This window comes from Dendropsophus ebraccatus, chromosome 2 (genome assembly GCF_027789765.1).
Source record: "Dendropsophus ebraccatus isolate aDenEbr1 chromosome 2, aDenEbr1.pat, whole genome shotgun sequence".
Classification (NCBI taxonomy): domain Eukaryota; kingdom Metazoa; phylum Chordata; class Amphibia; order Anura; family Hylidae; genus Dendropsophus; species Dendropsophus ebraccatus.
This window is the reverse complement of record NC_091455.1, coordinates 146,094,800-146,116,334: the sequence shown is the minus strand read 5'-3', so window position 1 is coordinate 146,116,334 and position 21,535 is coordinate 146,094,800. Positions and strand designations below refer to the sequence as shown.

Here is a 21,535-nt window from a genome sequence, read left to right as displayed (position 1 = left end):
TGTCATAACATTCCTATTCTTCCTGGTCCCATCTTCTGATGTTTCTTTTACAAAGTATGAAAGTTGAGGAAAAGAACTCATTGCTGCCACTAGATAGCTCTTCAGCATTTAGCTGGTGTTTTGAGTTATGTCACTTTCTGGTTTCAAAAGTGACATCATTCGCAACGCAAACTGACCTCTGAAGAGCTAATAGTAGCATTGCTACCGGCCAGAGCATGCCCATAGCCAAAGGAGTTCTTCCCCTCAATTTCCAGACTTCATAAAAGAAACATCGGAAGATGGGACCAGGAAGAATAGGAATGACATATGCGTCTCCAAAAGGTAACCATGCATGATTGTGCATGTTAGCGAAATCGGAGTTGTTTTGTGCCATTCAGCAGTTCATATGACAGCTGCTTTTCAGCATTTGGATTTTTATGGCCCTATTACACAGGACAACTACTGGCGAAAATCGTTATATCGTTCGAATTTAAATGATAATCGTTCTGTGTAATTGCAGGCAATGATTGAAAAATCGTTCGTATGTCATTGATCGTTGATTTAGATCTGAACCTAAAATTATCGGTAATCGTTCGCTGTAATTCCACATTCGTTCGCTCAAGTTCCGCATTTGTTCACTAATCGTTCAGTGTAATTGCACATTGTCCATTGTTTTGCTGGGATCAGAAGGAATAAACAATCATAGTAACGATCGCAATAACGATCGTAGTAACTTGTTTGCGACTGTTTTTCGTTAGTCGTTAATTGTGAAAAATCGTTCCGTGTAATAGTACCCTAACTGATATAGCTCCAATCCAGAGGCCTGCACTTAGTATTGTACATATTATATTTCATCTTTATTCCCCCAGTGTTTTCTCTTTGAAGCCAAGGTGGTGCTAACTTGGATGGATTATGATCTATCTAGGATGAGTAATTACAAACTAATAACCTGGTGTCCATCAAGAAATAAGTCTGCAGTGGTATGTCAGGTACATAGATTTACCCAGTGTTATCTTCTGGTTTGTATTTGATATATATATATTGTAGGGATCTTCCCGGGGGATGGTGTGTTTGGACACAGTTCAGGCAGCAAACTTGGGATCATAAAACAGCTTTGGGTGTTTATTTGTAGCATAAACGGTCCAGCAACATAAATACAGCAACACCGTGCAGTGAGAATAAACAAAACAAAAAGTCCTGCCCGTCTGGGCGCTTACTAATACAGCAGGTTACCTCTCTGACACTTCACTTGGCAGGTAATATTGCAGGGTGTGCATAAGCCCCAGCTCCCAGCGAACACACCATGCAGGCTGTTCCCTCCTGTCTGAGAGCAAACCAAGGATCCTCTGCAGGGCTTTTCTCTGTCAGGCTTGATTAGGGCCAGCGACACCTGACCCCAAAACCTGACCTGGATCGGGGGGAGGGAATGGCAAATCCCACTACCAAAACCTATCTGCCATTCCATGTAAGTCCAGGCCCGGCAATAATAAATAATAGCTCAGCAGCATAACACTGCTGAGCACAGATGCCTCCTGGACTCACCATCTCACACTCCGTATTAACCTGGGTGAGATGTACACCCCCTCGAGCACTTTTCCCCTGACATGTCCACATATCCCCCCCCTCTTTTTCAGACCGGAGGGCTGAGCGTATTGTCCCCACAGGCAGTGTACCCTTGATAGGGCGTCCGCATTTGCCTGTAATTTCCCTGGCCGGTGTTCCACAGTAAAATTAAAGTTTTGTAGGGACAAAAACCACCTAGTCACCCTTGCGTTTTTCTCCTTGTTTAGCTTCATCCATGTTAGGGGGGCATGGTCTGTCACTAACCTGAATTTCCTGCCTAGCAAGTAGTACCTCAGGGACTCTAGGGCCCACTTCACTGCCAGACACTCTCGCTCCACAATGGCGTAGTTTTTCTCGGCCGGGGATAGCTTCCTACTCAAGTACATCACCGGGTGCTCCTCGCCATTCACGACCTGTGAGAGGACGGCACCTAACCCTGTGTTAGAGGCGTCTGTCTGTACCAAAAACTCTCGCCTAAAGTCAGGGGTAACTAGCACAGGCTGTTGGCACAGGGCAGACTTAAGGCTTTGAAAAGCCTTCTCGGCCTCTGGAGTCCATGTCACCATTGCGGACTTTGCACCCTTTGTCAGGTCAGTTAGTGGGGCTGCAACTGAAGCAAAATTCGGCACAAACCTCCGGTAATAGCCCGTAATACCCAGGAAAGCTCTGACCTGTTTCTTTGTGAGGGGTTGAGGCCAATTCTGTATTGCCTCAATTTTATTTAGTTGTGGTTTCACTAACCCCCTCCCAATAATGTAGCCCAAGTATTTGGCCTCCTCTAAGGCTAGTGCACACTTCTCTGCATTGATGGTTAACCCCGCATCACTTATGGCATTTAACACCGCCTGGACCTTACAGAGGTGACTTTCCCAATCCGGGCTAAAAATGACCACATCATCGAGGTAGGCAGCGGAGTAATCACGATGTGGTCGCAGAATCAAGTCCATCAACCTCTGAAAAGTGGCAGGGGCTCCATGTAACCCGAATGGCATCACTACGTATTGGAAGAGCCCATCAGGGGTGGAGAATGCAGTCTTCTCTCTAGCCTTAGGAGTGAGTGGGATCTGCCAGTAGCCCTTAGTGAGATCGAGGGTAGTTATGTACCTGGCATTACCCATCCTTTCTATCAACTCATCTACCCGGGGCATGGGGTAGGCATCGAACTTGGAGATCTCATTTAACTTTCTAAAGTCATTACAGAACCTCCAAGTTCCATTGGGCTTTGGGATTAACACAATCGGGCTGGACCACTCGCTCTGGGACACCTCAATGACTCCTAGGTCAAGCATACGTTTTACCTCGGATGATACCGCCTCCCTCCGTGCTTCTGGTATCCTGTAGGGCTTCAGGTTTACTCTGCTTCTAGGCTCAGTTTCAATATGATGACTAATTAGATGCGTACGCCCTGGTAGGTCAGAAAACTTGCCTTTATTTCTCTGCAGGAACTCCTTAGCTTCCTGCTTCTGGGACACTGATAGAGTGTCACCAATCCTGACCGGAGGGATTGGTGGTGACAGATGACCAACAGGCTTTGTCGCCACCAAGGATTCCCTGTCTTTCCAGGGCTTGATCAAGTTTATGTGATAAACTTGGAAAGGCTTCCTTCTACCTGGTTGGTGTACCTTGTAGTTGACCTCACTGATCTTCTCTACAATTTCATAGGGACCCTGCCACTTTGCTAAGAATTTGCTTTCTACCGTGGGAACAAGAATGAGTACCCGGTCACCTGGGCTAAATGTCCTGATTCTTGCAGAACGATTGTAAATTCTGCTTTGGCCCTCTTGCGCCCTCTGGAGGTGTTCCCTTACTAGGGGCATTACAGTGGCTATACGGTCCTGCATTTGTGCTACATGCTCTATAACACTCTTGTATGGGGTGGACTCACTTTCCCATGTCTCTTTCGCTATATCCAACAAACCCCTAGGGTGACGACCATAGACTAATTCGAAGGGAGAGAACCCTGTGGACGCTTGGGGTACTTCCCTAATAGAAAACATCAGATAAGGTAGTAAGTGATCCCAATCACGACCATCCTTTTCCACCACTTTTTTAACATATGTTTCAGGGTTTTATTAAACCTCTCCACTAACCCGTCTGTCCGTGGGTGATATACAGAGGTACGTAGGTGTGAGATTTTAAACAGTTTGCATAGCTCTTTCATTACCTTTGACACAAATGGGGTACCTTGGTCGGTCAAGATTTCCTTGGGGATCCCCACCCTGGAAAACATATAAAACAATTCCCGTGCAATTGTTTTAGATGCAGTGTTTCTTAGGGGCACAGCCTCAGGATAGCGGGTCGCGTAATCCAACACAACTAGAATGTACTGGTGTCCCCTAGCCGACTTTACAATGGGACCCACCAAGTCCATTGCGATCCGGTCAAAAGGTACCTCTATGATGGGGAGTGGGACCAAAGGACTGCGAAAATGCGACACTGGAGCGCTAAGCTGACATGTGGGGCACGACTCACAGTATTTTTTTATGTCAGCATAAATCGCAGGCCAATAAAACCTCTGGAGGACTCTCTCCTGTGTTTTATCTGTCCCCAAGTGGCCCCCAAGGACATGATTATGGGCCATGTCGAGTACCTGACGCCGGTACGACTTAGGCACCAGAAGCTGTTCCACCACCTCATCATTAATCCTAGTGACTCTATATAAGAGATCATTAGTCATAGAAAAATGTGGAAATTTTTTCTCAGCTTCTGGCTCCTGAGGTACCCCATTCATAACAGTGACCTGCTCTCTAGCATTTTTGAGAGTGGGGTCCTGTAATTGTGCAGTACCAAAATTATCCCTAGACACCTCTAAGTCTGGAACATTTTGCGCAGTGGGAGGAGCCTCTTCCTCACCAGCCAGGACCTGCAAAGGAAAAGCATCATATTCCTCCTGTACATTTTTATCATTTACCGTGGGTAATGCAATAGACTTAGGGGTCTCCTCACTCCTTTCAGGGGATTGTTGTTTTCCCCATAGAGCCCAGAACAAAGGAAAATCACGCCCCAATATCACATTATGCATAAGGTTTTTAACCACACCCACTTCATACTGTACAGCGCCTAGTTCAGTCCCGACATTAGCCAGTACTATAGGGTAAACCTTTGTATCACCATGTATGCATACCACACTCATATGTCTTTTTGGCACAAAGTCCCCAGCCACCAGGCTGGCATGCACCAGGGTGACAAGGCTTCCTGAGTCCAGCAACGCCTTAACAGGGAAGTTATTTACAGTAATGTTGCAGACTTGTGGTTCAGTCTCTAGTCCAGTGACTGCAACAAAAGACGGCTCCGCAAATAGCGACTGACGCCGGCTAGCGTCACACTCCATGGGCTCAGTGGTAAGAGGGCAATGGGCAGACATATGTCCCGTCTCATGGCATCTCCAGCACTGGATAGGGCCTGGTCTCCTTGGCAGGGAGTCCTTTTTAGGGCCACTTAGCCACCGGGGACCCTCACCAGTCTTTTGCCCCTGAGACACCTCCTGAGCGCTCTTCCCTCTATCAGCACCCCTCCACACTCCCCCAATAGATGGAAGTCTCTTACCAGATGATGGCACAGATCTGGCACTCCGGGGAGGTGACGGTGCTGCAGGAACATCACGGAGGTAGTCCTCGGTCGCCTGGAACCTCTCCACAAGGCTGACGAGTTCGTCGGCACTCCTAGGGTCACCTTGTCCTACCCAGCGTTGTAGATCAGCAGGAAGGGCACGGAGGTAGCGATCCATCACGACCCTCTCTAGGATCTGGGCAGGAGTAGAGGTGTCTGGCTCCAACCACTTTCTTGCCAAATGAATCAGGTCGTACATCTGGGACCTCGCTGACTTGTCCAGACTGTAGCTCCAGTTACGGACCCTCCGTGCACGGACAGCAGCAGTAACTCCTAGTCGGGCGAGTATCTCTGCTCTTAGCCGAGCATAGTCCTTGACCTCTTGCTCACTGAGGTCATAATAGGCCTTTTGAGGTTCGCCTGTTAAATAAGGCGCAATCACTTCTGCCCACTCAGTGGAGGGTAACTTTTCTCGCTCAGCCACCCGCTCAAACACAGTTAGGTAGGCCTCAACATCGTCATCAGCAGTCATCTTTTGCAGCGCACGCTGCACAGCTCTTCTCACCGACAAAGTCTCTGGCGCGGCTGCTGCCACCAGCTGGGGATTAGCACCTGCAGACGCCTCTTGCTTTGCTATCAGGTGCTCAATAAGTCTCTGTTGTTGGGCCATCGCTCGCCCCCCCGCAGATAGCATCTGCCCCCCCCCCCCCCCCCCCCCCCCCCCCCCCCCCCCCCCCCCCCCCCCCCCCCCCCCCCCCCCCCCCCCCCCCCCCCCCCCCCCCCCCCCCCCCCCCCCCCCCCCCCCCCCCCCCCCCCCCCCCCCCCCCCCCCCCCCCCCCCCCCCCCCCCCCCCCCCCCCCCCCCCCCCCCCCCCCCCCCCCCCCCCCCCCACCCCCCCCCCCCCCCCCCCCCCCCCCCCCCCCCCCCCCCCACCCCCCCCCCCCCCCCCCCCCCCCCCCCCCCCCCCCCCCCCCCCCCCCCCCCCCCCCCCCCCCCCCCCCCCCACCCCCCCCCCCCCCCCCCCCCCCCCCCCCCCCCCCCCCCCCCCCCCCCCCCCCCCCCCCCCCCCCCCCCCCCCCCCCCCCCCCCCCCCCCCCCCCCCCCCCCCCCCCCCCCCCCCCCCACCCCCCCCCCCCCCCCCCCCCCCCACCCCCCCCCCCCCCCCCCCCCCCCCCCCCCCCCCCCCCCCCCCCCCCCCCCCCCCCCCCCCCCCCCCCCCCCCCCCCCCCCCCCCCCCCCCCCCCCCCCCCCCCCCCCCCCCCCCCCCCCCCCCCCCCCCCCCCCCCCCCCCCCCCCCCCCCCCCCCCCCCCCACCCCCCCCCCCCCCCCCCCCCCCCCCCCCCCACCCCCCCCCCCCCCCCCCCCCCCCCCCCCCCCCCCCCCCACCCCCCCCCCCCCCCCCCCCCCCCCCCCCCCCCCCCCCCCCCCCCCCCCCCCCCCACCCCCCCCCCCCCCCCCCCCCCCCCCCCCCCCCCCCCCCCCCCCCCCCCCCCCCACCCCCCCCCCCCCACCCCCCCCCCCCCCCCCCCCCCCCCCCCCCCCCCCCCCCCCCCCCCCCCCCCCCCCCCCCCCCCCCCCCCCCCCCCCCCCCCCCCCCCCCCCCCCCCCCCCCCCCCCCCCCCCCCCCCCCCCCCCCCCCCCCCCCCCCCCCCCCCCCCCCCCCACCCCCCCCCCCCCCCCCCCCCCCCCCCCCCCCCCCCCCCCCCCCCCCCCCCCCCCCCCCCCCACCCCCCCCCCCCCCCCCCCCCCCCCCCCCCCCCCCCCCCCCCCCCCCCCCCCCCCCCCCCCCCCCCCCCCCCCCCCCCCCCCCCCCCCCCCCCCCCCCCCCCCCCCCCACCCCCCCCCCCCCCCCCCCCCCCCCCCCCCCCCCCCCCCCCCCCCCCCCCCCCCCCCCCCCCCCCCCCCCCACCCCCCCCCCCCCCCCCCCCCCCCACCCCCCCCCCCCCCCCCCCCCCCCCCCCCCCCCCCCCCCCCCCCCCCCCCCCCCCCCCCCCCCCCCCCCCCCCCCCCCCCCCCCCCCCCCCCCCCCCCCCCCCCCCCCCCCCCACCCCCCCCCCCCCCCCCACCCCCCCCCCCCCCCCCCCCCCCCCCCCCCCCCCCCCCCCCCCCCCCCCCCCCCCCCCCCCCCCCCCCCCCCCCCCCCCCCCCCCCCCCCCCCCCCCCCCCCCCCCCCCCCCCCCCCCCCCCCCCCCCCCCACCCCCCCCCCCCCCCCCCCCCCCCCCCCCCCCCCCCCCCCCCCCCCCCCCCCCCCCCCCCCCCCCCCCCCCCCCCCCCCCCCCCCCCCCCCCCCCCCCCCCCCCCCCCCCCCCCCCCCCCCCCCCCCCCCCCCCCCCCCCCCCCCCCCCCCCCCCCCCCCCCCCCCCCCCCCCCCCCCCCCCACCCCCCCCCCCCCCCCCCCCCCCCCCCCCCCCCCCCCCCCCCCCCCCCCCCCCCCCCCCCCCCCCCCCCCCCCCCCCCCCCCCCCCCCCCCCCCCCCCCCCCCCCCCCCCCCCCCCCCCCCCCCCCCCCCCCCACCCCCCCCCCCCCCCCCCCCCCCCCCCCCCCCCCCCCCCCCCCCCCCCCCCCCCCCCCCCCCCCCCCCCCCCCCCCCCCCCCCCCACCCCCCCCCCCCCCCCCCCCCCCCCCCCCCCCCCCCCCCCCCCCCCCCCCCCCCCCCCCCCCCCCCCCCCCCCCCCCCCCCCCCCCCCCCCCCCCCCCCCCCCCCCCCCCCCCCCCCCCCCCCCCCCCCCCCCCCCCCCCCCCCCCCCCCCCCCCCCCCCCCCCCCCCCCCCCCCCCCCCCCCCCCCCCCCACCCCCCCCCCCCCCCCCCCCCCCCCCCCCCCCCCCCCCCCCCCCCCCCCCCCCCCCCCCCCCCCCCCCCCCCCCCCCCCCCCCCCCCCCCCCCCCCCCCCCCCCCCCCCCCCCCCCCCCCCCCCCCCCCCCCCCCCCCCCCCCCCCCCCCCCCCCCCCCCCCCCCCCCCCCCCCCCCCCCCCCCCCCCCCCCCCCCCCCCCCCCCCCCCCCCCCCCCCCCCCCCCCCCCCCCCCCCCCCCCCCCCCCCCCCCCCCCCCCCCCCCCCCCCCCCCCCCCCCCCCCCCCCCCCCCCCCCCCCCCCCCCCCCCCCCCCCCCCCCCCCCCCCCCCCCCCCCCCCCCCCCCCCCCCCCCCCCCCCCCCCCCCCCCCCCCCCCCCCCCCCCCCCCCCCCCCCCCCCCCCCCCCCCCCCCCCCCCCCCCCCCCCCCCCCCCCCCCCCCCCCCCCCCCCCCCCCCCCCCCCCCCCCCCCCCCCCCCCCCCCCCCCCCCCCCCCCCCCCCCCCCCCCCCCCCCCCCCCCCCCCCCCCCCCCCCCCCCCCCCCCCCCCCCCCCCCCCCCCACCCCCCCCCCCCCCCCCCCCCCCCCCCCCCCCCCCCCCCCCCCCCCCCCCCCCCCCCCCCCCCCCCCCCCCCCCCCCCCCCCCCCCCCCCCCCCCCCCCCCCCCCCCCCCCCCCCCCCCCCCCCCCCCCCCCCCCCCCCCCCCCCCCCCCCCCCCCCCCCCCCCCCCCCCCCCCCCCCCCCCCCCCCCCCCCCCCCCCCCCCCCCCCCCCCCCCCCCCCCCCCCCCCCCCCCCCCCCCCCCCCCCCCCCCCCCCCCCCCCCCCCCCCCCCCCCCCCCCCCCCCCCCCCCCCCCCCCCCCCCCCCCCCCCCCCCCCCCCCCCCCCCCCCCCCCCCCCCCCCCCCCCCCCCCCCCCCCCCCCCCCCCCCCCCCCCCCCCCCCCCCCCCCCCCCCCCCCCCCCCCCCCCCCCCCCCCCCCACCCCCCCCCCCCCCCCCCCCCCCCCCCCCCCCCCCCCCCCCCCCCCCCCCCCCCCCCCCCCCCCCCCCCCCCCCCCCCCCCCCCCCCCCCCCCCCCACCCCCCCCCCCCCCCCCCCCCCCCCCCCCCCCCCCCCCCCCCCCCCCCCCCCCCCCCCCCCCCCCCCCCCCCCCCCCCCCCCCCCCCCCCCCCCCCCCCCCCCCCCCCCCCCCCCCCCCCCCCCCCCCCCCCCCCCCCCCCCCCCCCCCCCCCCCCCCCCCCCCACCCCCCCCCCCCCCCCCCCCCCCCCCCCCCCCCCCCCCCCCCCCCCCCCCCCCCCCCCCCCCCCCCCCCCCCCCCCCCCCCCCCCCCCCCCCCCCCCCCCCCCCCCCCCCCCCCCCCCCCCCCCCCCCCCCCCCCCCCCCCCCCCCCCCCCCCCCCCCCCCCCCCCCCCCCCCCCCCCCCCCCCCCCCCCCCCCCCCCCCCCCCCCCCCCCCCCCCCCCCCCCCCCCCCCCCCCCCCCCCCCCCCCCCCCCCCCCCCCCCCCCCCCCCCCCCCCCCCCCCCCCCCCCCCCCCCCCCCCCCCCCCCCCCCCCCCCCCCCCCCCCCCCCCCCCCCCCCCCCCCCCCCCCCCCCCCCCCCCCCCCCCCCCCCCCCCCCCCCCCCCCCCCCCCCCCCCCCCCCCCCCCCCCCCCATCGCTTGCCATACAATGTTTGTGGATCCGATGCATAAATCTAAAGCATAACATTGGATTTCAATGGATTTGTATACTGTGAACTTTGCAGTTAATTGGGGATGGGGGAAGAAGTATTCCCTGTAGTGAGAGTGAACAAAAATGAGAGAAAAACACAAGAGTGCATGTGGGCATAGCTAAATAAAGTACGGCAAGACTTACAATGGGTGACTTAATAAAAACTTGATTACAGGGAAGGGAGAGTTGGACAGTGGAAACAGCCTATAATGCTGACAGCTTGTCAGACTGGTTGTAGTTTATCAAAGGGCTACCGAATTTATAAGATGGTCTGTGGGCTCGAATGGCCTTGCCAGCATGGATTCAGAAGATTATTTGGTGTCAAACCATGGTAGAAGAAATCAGGTGTTCTATACCATGTAGAAAAAAGTTTCAATGAGTTCTTCTAAATCCACAAGTTTTGGGAAGAACCATGGGAGTGGGATATAATAAAATAGGACTCCTGAGGAGTAAAGGAAGTATCAAGCTCACTTTCCCGTGCTAACAGGTTTTTAGGTTTGTCCTGAGCACTAGGAGCCTGGAAAGCTTCATAGAGTGTAGAAAGTAAAAATAGAATCTGTGAGTAAGATAATCTAGCCTTTACAGATATCTACTAAAGTGGGTATTGGTGCAAAAATCCCTGGCAGGTGGAGTCAAGGTAGGTGATGTACATCACACTGGCTGACATAGTTTCAGAGGAAGGAGGATAGTAAACTGAGTTGTATCGAAGAAAAAGGTTGGGTAAACAGCCAGGGTACCCCCCAAACTCTCTGAAGTATATGGCAGCCTTTCATCTCTTTCCCCACAGATGATGTTGGGGAAGGAAATTCTCAGATATGTTTGATTTCAGCTCTTGAAGCACAATCCTACAAGAAATAAGTTTCCTCCAGAGCTTCCTGGCAGCAACACCTCTCTCCATAGAGAACACATGGACGTATGTGGGTGTGGGGTGTTGAGAGAGATAGCTATTAAAAGTGCATGGTCATCGTAAGACATTTATGATGCAATATACATATTGTCCTTACATTAGTGAAAGACTTTTATGAAGAACGTCTTTCTAACTGATTTCTAAACTAATGCCCAAATGATGCCAGCTGTAAGGTTTACAAGCACTACCAGTAACAGTGGGCCTTTTTTAGGCATATTCAGGGCATTTTTTTTACCAATTCTTTTACCTTTTTTAGATCTTGAGATTAAGTAGAGGATCAAAGGAGGACTGAGTGGACTCTTTGGTGCCTGGCACTATCAGTCTTTTATCTCACAAGAAATGATAAATGGTCCTTTACAAGATATTCCTTAAGTATTGTTATTTCAAAATATGAGGATTTTGTCTCTACAGCTAATATATTAGTGTATTGTTTTCTATTGTTAGCCATTACCTGAGAGCTGCGACTTTGTGGTACACTATGTGAACTTTCAACGAACCTCACGATACTACGCAAATTATGCAACCACCATTAAGATGTCAATAGGGCTATGCAAATTGTGTAAAACAGCCCATTATTGTGTGGATATGCAATAAATGTCCCCGAAAGTGTATGTATTAAATATATGTACCCATAAACGTATATGATATAATAACTACAGATAATAATACTCCTTTAACATGATATAATAACTGCACTAGACTTAATCTAATGTAAAACCTGTGACTAAATCTCAAAAAAGATAACTGTGTACATGAGGCAGTAGTCCTTGTTAATGTCAACACCAAATAAGCAGTTTGCCTTAGGTCAACTAGAAGATATTCATTACATGGTACACAGTTAAGATAATATTACATGAAATGTCCAAGGTCAAAAGCTAAGACATTGTTCTCTATAATTTCTTCTTTGACAAGCTTTTCAGCACTTGATTCCTAATAGAAACGTGTAACATTATACATTTCAGGCAACACAATACATGACTATTAATGATTATCACGAGACCTCTATAAGAATTTTATACTTACTATAAACTAGTATCTAAAGGAGAAAAACCTAAATGTGTTATATTCTTAGTTGTATATGTACAGTTCTAAGTAAATGACAAATAGTATATTTGAAACAAAAAAGTTTTTAATTAAAAAAAAATATACCACACGCAGCTCTGTCTTACTATTCCCGGACCTCCACCAGCCTCCTGTATCCTGCTCCAGTGATGTCATGACCTGGCTGATAGATTGCCTGCTTAGCCAGTCTTTGACTGGAGCGGGACACTGTTGTAGTCACTGACTGGCTAAGCAGGCAATCCATCAATCAGATTTCCCCTTGGGTTGTGATGACAACAGAACCCAGGGGAAAACATGGGTTTGGGGTAGAAATTCATCACTTGCACAGATTATTGGCTGAAGAGTCTGAGCTTGTGGACCTGAAAAGAAGGAAATATAAGTGAAAGGACTGAGTAAATGACCTGGCAGGTATGCATCAGAAAAAGAAGTATATCAGTTCTCCCTTCCATTCCTGTTCTCAGATATTAGGGCTATGAGGAACATGTAGACCCTTAGTTTGAGCGACAGATTAAATGGAGTCATAGCCACAATTGCAAATTCTTAGGACCATTCCTGCTAGTTTTGCATGTGACACTGATGAATGAACCAACCTATTGTTAAAGTATTTATTTGATTTGTCTTGAAATATGTCTTACAAACAGGAGCTGATCTGATTCAATTACAGTATTTGTTAGAGAGGTTCAGCACTGAGCAAATGTATGTATTGAAATTGCCAACACGTTTCATTCAGCCGGAGGTTTCTCAGCTGCGTATTGGATGGTTCTGTTTTCAACATTAGGTTTTGACTTCATTCTCACACTCATGGGCTCTTGTTCTTTCTTATGAACAAATATCTTTTATGCCCAAGAGAAATACAAGCAACATAAACTACAATTTTTGCAAACAAAAACCGTATTATTCTGTCTTGCTTCTTCCAGTCACTGCCATAAGATTTTGAATGAGCAAACCTCTAATTGCTCTTTGCTCACACTGGCAAGTTGTTGTAGATGACAGAAGTGGAGCTACCATATGGCCCTATATTAACCCAACAGATTTAACCACTCCAACATTTCTAAAATGGAAGGGAAGATTTAAGGGTCTTTAACAGAGCGTGCAACCTTGCTTGCTAATTCTTTGAGATAGACCATCACGGAAACTACACCGCTTCTGGTTTCTGCCACTATGGAATGCATAATACAACTGCAAACAATTTATTGAATTCATCAGGACCTGCAAATACTAACTGCCTGTAATCATGTTGTGTTGCCCAGTATTCTCTGTATCAAATTCTAAGTTCCCTTTCAAATGCTTAGAGCTGGTGTAAATCAGGCACCTTAATTCTGTATGACATAAAAATGTTCACACAGACTAGAAAAGAATACAAGATATTACTATTATAATATTAATATTATTTTTAGTTATAGTTAAGGAATCTCAAACATGAAATCAGGTGCCACAGCCATGAGTTTAGTGATTTCTGAGGAGCCATCCTAAAAATGAGGGAATATTCAGTATTTATGTTTTTTTTTTTTTTTATATTTCAATATATAAAACTTTGTAATATAGTGTATTTTGCTTTGGTAAAAATCAGCAACCTTCTAACTGTCTTTACTAAAACTTATCCTGTCTGCAGTCTCTCTGTAAACATCCAGAAATCACAAATTGTTGTAGAAGGGCGAACAGTAGCCCAGAAGTAAGAGCTTCGGCTGTAGCTTCTCTCTCTTTCTGATGGTTAAGAACAGTAGTCCAGAAGGGAGAGCTTCAGCTGTAGCTTCTCTCTCTCTCTGATGGTTACGAACAGTAGTCCAGAAGGGAGAGCTTCATCTGCAGCTTCTCTCTCTGATGGTTACAAACAGAAGTCCAGAAAGGAGAGCTTCATCTGCAGCTTCTTTCTCACACTCTAATGGTTACGAACAGTGGTCCAAAAGGGGGAGCTTCAGCTGCAGCTTTCCCTTCTGATGACCAGTCCAATTAACATTGTCTCATAACAGCGCTCTCATAACAGTTCCTGGCACCAGTCTGTATATCATGGGCCCTCTCACGCTCACCCGTTTTTTTGACAACATCTCTTTTTTTCTGGAGCTCAGTTATTCTCTCTCTGCTTGCGTATCACAACCCCTTGCCAAAGCTGCAGCACACATCAGTTTAATCTCTCTCACTCTTTAGGCATTTGCTATACATTTCTTTGGTGGGAACTACCCAGCTTATACTAATAATGATGTAATACAACATTTACAGCACCCCTCGCATTCGCTTTGCTACAGGGATCTCCACATTAGGAAAGGACCATCTTCTCAATACTGGTAAAAAACAACAATAACAAAAAACACTGCATATATGTTTCAAGATACCTGTGGTGTTTGGCCTAAGAAGAAACTATTTTACATGGATGCAGAAAGGGGCATAACTAGTATAGTACTTACAAAAGGAGCTGACACTGCTCCCCGCAGTAGAGGGTCAGAGTTCATCTATCCACAGAGGCTCCTCTGTGCAGGTAGATAGCAGGGCAGCCTCTAGCTGGTGCAGGAAAAGAGGAGTCTTCCCTCCAATAAGTGCTGTCTCACAGTGATCGGGGGAGTACCCATGCTTTATCTCTCTCTCTCTCTCTACTCTTTGATGCCGGGCCCCATATGGGTGGGTGTGGGCCCTGCTTTTGTACACACACTATTCTCTCCTGCTTAGTTAGTGTCAGGACAAGTCCTGAACGGCTAACCAGAGGACATCACACAGGCTTACCGGGCCACAGGGCCCCTTGATGTGGCGGCCCCGTAGCAGTTCCGTCCCTGCATGCACACCCCAATGAGAAGCAACTTACCCCAAAGTGAGGGCAACCATCCAACCATCACACATCCTGTACAGCCCGCAAGGTGCATATTTATATTTAAAGAATGATGCCTATGGAGTAATTTATATTCTAAGATAAGAGCATTTTAAGGGGGCTGTTCAGTTTAGGGTTATTTTCCCACTGCATATAAATGCAGAGAAGATTAGCGTGGCCCCTGTGCAAGGATGACACGCAAATACGAAAAAAAAAAAAGGGTAACAGAACCGGCACTAATCTTAATGGGAAACCGCAGTATATGTGCTTGAAGTTTCATGAAACACTGTGAGGTGCTATTTTCTTAGAGCATGGATATCCTAACCACCTCACAAAAGTGTGACAGCTGTTTTGTCTGTATTCACGTGCTTCTCCAGCAGGGTCTTCTTGCTTCTACTTGTAACATTTTCATTTACCCTATTAGATGAGTTAAAGCCTTTAAAGAGGAACTCCAGGTAGAGGTTTAAGAAAATGAAACTTCTGCAGAAGCTTAACGCATTACTTACCTGTCTATCCCAGTTTTGAAACTACCAAAAATCCATTTTTTGGGTTTTTTTTTGCTCAGTTTTGTGTTTCTGTCCTTCCTGGTTTAGCATTTCCCAGAATGCAATGCTTTCTCTCACCTGATCATCGCAGTCCCCACCCATTACAACCAGTAAAATTAGTGCAGCAGCTGTTTCTGGCCGGACAGAGATGGTGAATCACTCAGGGGATTGGGGGATCCAGCCAAGCCTCCTATCACACCTTGCCCCCTTTCTGCATCATCAGCCTGTCCTCAGCAAACACACACAATGTGAGACAGAGGCATGGAAAATTTGTCTCCTAAGTGGAGATAGCAGAAGGAGCAGGAGACAATGTGGATTTGCACAGGGGCCATTTTTTTTCACTTCCTGGATTTCTATCAGCTACCAGTGTGGCAGAACCGTACGGATACGGTAATACATTGTATAGATACATCTATATAACTTTTAATAGAAAAAAAGTTTTTCTTATCCGGAGTTCTCCTTTACCCAGATAATCGTGCCATGTAAAAGGTCTAGCAATCTGGCGGCAAATGAGCACACAACTGCATCTTTTGTGAAGCAGTATATAGACAATGATAAATTTAATGGGCCAAACAAACTATCCAGCAATTGTTTAAGCAGCCCAGCTACACTGTTGATGGAGACTATCATGCTCAGCAAAGAAGAACCAGTCAGTGAGATCGGCCTGTGTAAACAGGCCCTTAGTGAATGGATAGCAGCTGCAAAACCCAACATCTGAAACATTGGTATGTTTTACCACTTTGTCAGGCTATCGATTGACATCTGGTCAAAAAGGGATGCCAACGTGCAGCCTGATGTGTCATTTACCTATTCCTGCACACAGGTCTCAGACAGATACGACCTAATCACAGCCCTCTGTGAGAAATTAAAGCTTAGCTGTGATTGACTCCTATCTGTCAAAAATTGTCTGATTTTTTGATAAACCTCGGCCACAGTGTGTACATTTGGCAAATAGACTGAATATTGTCACAGTTAGACTTTGTTCAGCCCCATTATGTCTAGAGGCCTGTTGGTTTTGCACTTTGACTTGTCATTTTGACCAGAGGCTCACAGACAGCACAGCCTAGAGGTAAAATTGGGATTGAATTGCAGCCTTACCACAACAGTGCCCTAAAATACTTTTCTGTAGGTTGTGTAAGGGCAATCACTGGCAGCCTGGCAGGAATATTGATGCCTTAGTCAGTGCAGGCCTCTATGTACACTTAATATGGTTCTCTTACCAGCTCATAGGTTTCTAGGGTTTCATAACCCTGATTATCGTAGACTTTTTGATCTCCTTGACAAAAAAGAAAGAGGCTTTAATAATTGGCAATAAGCATGTTTTCCTAATATCGGATGATTCATTCTGCATTAATTTGAAGTAATCCATGCACATTTGAAATTTCCATTATGTATTCTTCCCCCCTATAAGTTTTCCTCTGTTATATGTATTTATTAGTTATTCGTTCAGACGGTGTTCCTTACAGATGTTGCAGTTATTCTTAGCTGGGATGCCTGCAGTTGCTTAGTTTAATAAGTCTACGATGGTAATCACTGCAGATTTGTTCCAGAAGGGCTCTTCAATTGTTCCAGGTGTGCAATATGTGTGGTTGATAGCCAAAAATATACTTGCTGTCATAACATATTTATATCTTCTTGCTATAAAATGCAGCTTCAAAACAACTTTTAAATATCCAGCTTTCTTACAATTTGATAATAGTGGGCAATCCTTATAACACTATGCATATTCTATAATATCATATGAAGTATACAGAGAGGAGAAGAAAAAGTCTGTGAGATTCACCAATAACAACTGGTTTAATAAATACAATTAATAACATTTTAATAGAAATTATTCTCCCCTGATTTAGACATAGCTTAACCCCTTCCCCCCCAGGTCCAGGGATTGTGGTGTTTTTGGTATTTTCTGTGCTTCGAGGAGTCTCTGCTGGTGCTTGCACCTGTCCACATTTTTCAATAATCTGAAATTTTTATAATCTTAGTCTTTCAATAATAATCTTTATAGTCTAGACATGTAAGGCTATGTTCACACTACGTAAGCTACGTAGTACTCACGGCCGTTGCTGCATATTTGTAACAATGGCCGTGATTACTACAGAACTTACGTAGTGCTGCCTTCTATGGAATCCCGGCCGGAGTGTATTCACATGGTGTACACTCCGGGCCAGGATCCCTAGTGGCGCCGCAAGAAACTGACAAGTCAAACTCTGTCAGTGCACACAATGGAGCGTGCATGTCACAGAACATCCAGTGTCATACAGAGTGGGAACATGGCCTAAGTAAGTACCGTACATTTTTGGGGACATTTATGAGGCTGATGAACCTGTACTCACCTGCATGGATCCTCTGCTGCTAATTTTAGTGCCTGGCCCCCAGTCCTCTTGGCTTCGATTTGCTTCTGAGGATGTGACAGCCCTGCAGAGACTGGCCTTCAGGGTTGGCATATGTTCGGAAGCAGGAAGAAGCACTGTCAGAGTGACAGCAGTGTCAGGCTATATTCACACACCTGTAGCGCAGCCCTCGACCGCGGCTCGCACTACGAATGTGCATCTGTAGTGCTGTGTGCTTCATGGAGCACTACATTCCAACTTCATTATCATATCGATCCGGGATGCAAAAGTGCGGTCCACATTACAACATGACCTCGAACGGACATGTGAACGGGGCCATTGAATAGCATTGGTCCTATGTTCTGTTTGGAATTGTGTGCCTGCAATTGCGGACAGAACAACGGATATGTGAATGTAGTTTTAGTCTCTGTGTTAGGCAGGATTTACATTTATCAGTTGCATCCGTTTCACTGACTTCCTGCTTTTTTTTCCATCAACGTGTAGGCCGTACGGCAGAATACTGCAAGACATTTTCTGACGTACGGCATGTCCGGTGATCCAAAAGCACTATTAGCATGCCGGATGCTTTAAACTTTCCCATTGAAATAAATGTGATCGGTTAAACGATGCGTTTCCCTCTGATGCTTTTCTACTGTGCCTGAGGGAGACGCTGCAGGATCGCCAGATGAATATAAACTCAGGCTTATAAAGATTGCTAGGCGGAGTTTCTAAATCATAGCATGTACCTTGTCTACTTTATTACATTTTACCATATTAGCACAATATAATAAAAAAGGTTCCCATATTCAAGCTGCAGACCTAGGGAAGAACATCTAGCAAGTATCTGTATGCAGAGCTGAGCCCTCCTACTCTTATAAGTAGAGTATATCAAATAGCTATCATGTTCTGATAATTCTGCATTAGAAACAATTTAGCTATATTTCTGGTAAACTCTTTATGTCAATGTGACTATTTTCTTAGATATTGATACCATCTCTGTATTCTCAGTGTGGAAATTGGGTGCGGTGTACAGGTGAAACCAAATCTGTTTTTCTGGAAGATCCGTAGAATCACTTTTTCCAGCTGCACAGCTGGTATCTCCAACTTCACATAATCCAGTGTTTTGGGGACAATGGTGGTGCAGCTGCTTCTAAACTGTGTGGCTTGTTTCATAAGGCAGCAGAATGCTAGATTCTCCAGGATTCTTTCTAAGGAAATAACACATTGTCCACCTGGTTACAAATAAAAAAAAATCCTCTTTAAATCCTGCTGTGATACTAGAGGATTTTCTTTGGGTGCTGAGAATATAATCTATCTTTCATGACATAACATAATATTTTTACAGTATTTTCCTTCCTCGTGACTCATGTGAGTGAGAACCCAAGAAACTATGAACAATTGCTTTGTTGTAAGACAGTTTATTCAGCAGACAGTCAAGACCTCACACAATATCCTGTTGCCAACAAGGGTGCAACTGTCAATAAACAGGGAACATAATTGGTTTTATTAAAATGCTTTGTGTGATGTATTCTATGATACTGTGTTATTGGAATAACAAAAATAAGTTTACAATAGTCTTACAACAGACTAACAAGGAAGATGTGGTTAGAAAGTAGATAAACTATTACTACAGGTGTTTTATTGTGAAATCCAACATATAGTGTCATTTTAGTTATATAATAATAATAATAATTATTATTATTATTAGTATTAGTATTATTATTATTAAAATATAACAATAAAAACGTCACAATAAGAATATTTCCCATACTACAGGTATACAGGACCCCCTATTCCAACTATACAGTACATGTATACAGGGCCCCCTACTCCATCTATACAGTACATGTATATACAGGGCACTACAGGTATACAGGACCCCCTACTCCAACTATACAGTACATGTATACAGGACCCCCTACTCCATCTATTCAGTACATGTATACAGGACCCCCTACTCCATCTATACAGTACATGTATACAGGGCAGTATTACCAGCTGCTGCTGCCCTAAGCATTAAACCTGAGGATGCCCCATCCTCACTCACCAATTAGCATCATGATAGATTGGTAGGTAATAGCTCCAGAGGTCACATTTAACACCACCATATAAGACCTGACCAATACTGCCATACCAGACCTGACCAATACCACTATATTGTGACTGGATAACACTGCCATACCAGACCTGACCAATACCGCCACACTGTGACTGGATAACACTGCCATACCAGACCTGACCAATATCGCCACACTGTGACTGGATAACACTGCCATACAAGACCTGACCAATACCGCCACACTGTGACTGGATAACACTGCCATACCAGACCTGACCAATATCACCACACTGTGACTGGATAACACTGCCATACCAGACCTGACCAATACTGCCATACTGTGAATGGATAACACCTCCATACCAGACCTGACCAATACTACCATACTGTGAATGGATAACACCTCCATACCAGACCTGACCAATACAACCATACTGTGAACAGGAGGTGGAAGACTAGAAAAAAAATAAATAAAAGTTGTTTCCTTCCCCCTGCTCCCTGGTGCTGCTCCCATGCAAGTTGATGCCCTAGGCAGACCACAAGTGCCTAATGGTAAATACGACCCTGCAGGTATACAGGACACTACAGATATACAGGACCCCAAAACTATACACTACATGTATACAGGACCTCCATCAACTATATACTACAGGTATAGAAGAGCCCAAAACTATACACTACAGGTATACAAGACCCCCAAACTTTACAGTACAGGTATACAAGACCTCTACCAACCATAAACTACAGGTACACAGGACCCCCAAACTATACACTACAGGTATACAGGACCCCCGAACTATATACTGCAGGTATACAAGACCTCCACCAACTATACACTACAGGTATCCAGGACCCTAAAACTATAAACTACAGGTATAGAATACCTCCACCAACTATACATTACAGGTATACAGCATCTTAAGCAACTATATATTACAGGTATGCAGGACCCCCAACTATACAGTACAGGTATTCAGGACCTCTACCAGCTATACACTGCAGGTGTACAGTACTTCCCAAACTATACAGTACAGGTACACCCCCCCCCCAATTATACACTACTGGTAAACAGGACCTCCCTCAACTATACACTACAGGTATACACCCCCCCCAATTACACACTACAGGTAGACAGGACCCCCTCAACTATACACTACAGATATACAGCCCCCCCACAGGACCCCCTCAACTATACACTACAGATATACAGCCCCCCCACCCCCCACCCCCAACAATACACTACAGGTATACAGGATGGATGTTTGAAGTTTTTTGTTTATTTCTAATGTGTATAAGCTACAATTTACATAAACAGTGCAGAATTGTTGGGTATATAGGGGCACATAGGGCTACTGGCATTTTCCCTTAAACAAAAAAAAGCAAGGATATAGATTGGCCTTCTGGGCACCTTAGAATAAATCTAATTAACACACTGAAACTTTATACCTGGGCAGCTCCGGGTACATTTTCTAGTATTATTATATAAATGAATAGCCCATGTAGAAGATGAATTGATCTCCTGCATCAAACAGATGGGAAGGAAAGCTCTTAGCTGAGCGCTTCTCCTGGTTAATTCTAGGGATGAGATGGAATCTTGGTACTCAGACTCTTAATGAAATAAACTTTTGACATGTCTCTATGATATTTTAAAATATTTTTCTAGGTGGCAGGGATATTTTAATTGAACCAAAAAATTGTCTTTTGGGGTGGTCATCCCAAAAAAGAAACCAGTATATTTAGAAGACAGGGAAACTTGTCACAGAAACTTCTGGTCAAGATGTGATTTGGTGTTCTCAAAGAAATGGTCTTTTGGAGAAGGTCCACTTCACTAAGACATAATTTAACACTGAATGTATTTAGATGAAAATTGTATAAAATATCTGTCAAAGTGTAAGGGTATGTTTTTTGAGGGGGAAATACAGTCGTATTTTGATCATTACAGCTGTAAATAATAATGATCATGATAATCGTGTATGGCTATGTTTACACATCGTTTAACAGCGTCTGTTGCATAGCAACGGGCGCTGTTAAACAGCCGTCCACTGGGCTGCACTCAGCCCATTCCTGCAGCCGATACCTCTGTATCAGCTGCAGGAACGTTCTTTTTTCACAATTGATTTGAGGGCACCGTCGGGTGTGCCCGCAAATCAATTAGCCATTCAGTTCAATGTAATGTACGGCCGCGCTGCACATTGCATTGTGTGAATAGCTGATGCTTCTGGACGCTGTTCAGTGAACAGCGTCT

At 52.7% G+C, this 21,535-nt stretch overlaps 1 protein-coding gene and 1 non-coding gene across 2 annotated transcripts in view; both read left to right on the top strand.

The window, feature by feature from the left end:
- The window catches only part of BMPER (BMP binding endothelial regulator), a 206,300-nt gene that overhangs the window by 13,720 nt on the left and 171,045 nt on the right, over nt 1-21,535 (top strand). The window lies entirely within an intron of this gene.
- Nucleotides 14,479-14,582, top strand: LOC138785033 (U6 spliceosomal RNA). Its single transcript, XR_011362017.1, has one exon. It is a non-coding gene; the product is annotated as a U6 spliceosomal RNA (small nuclear RNA).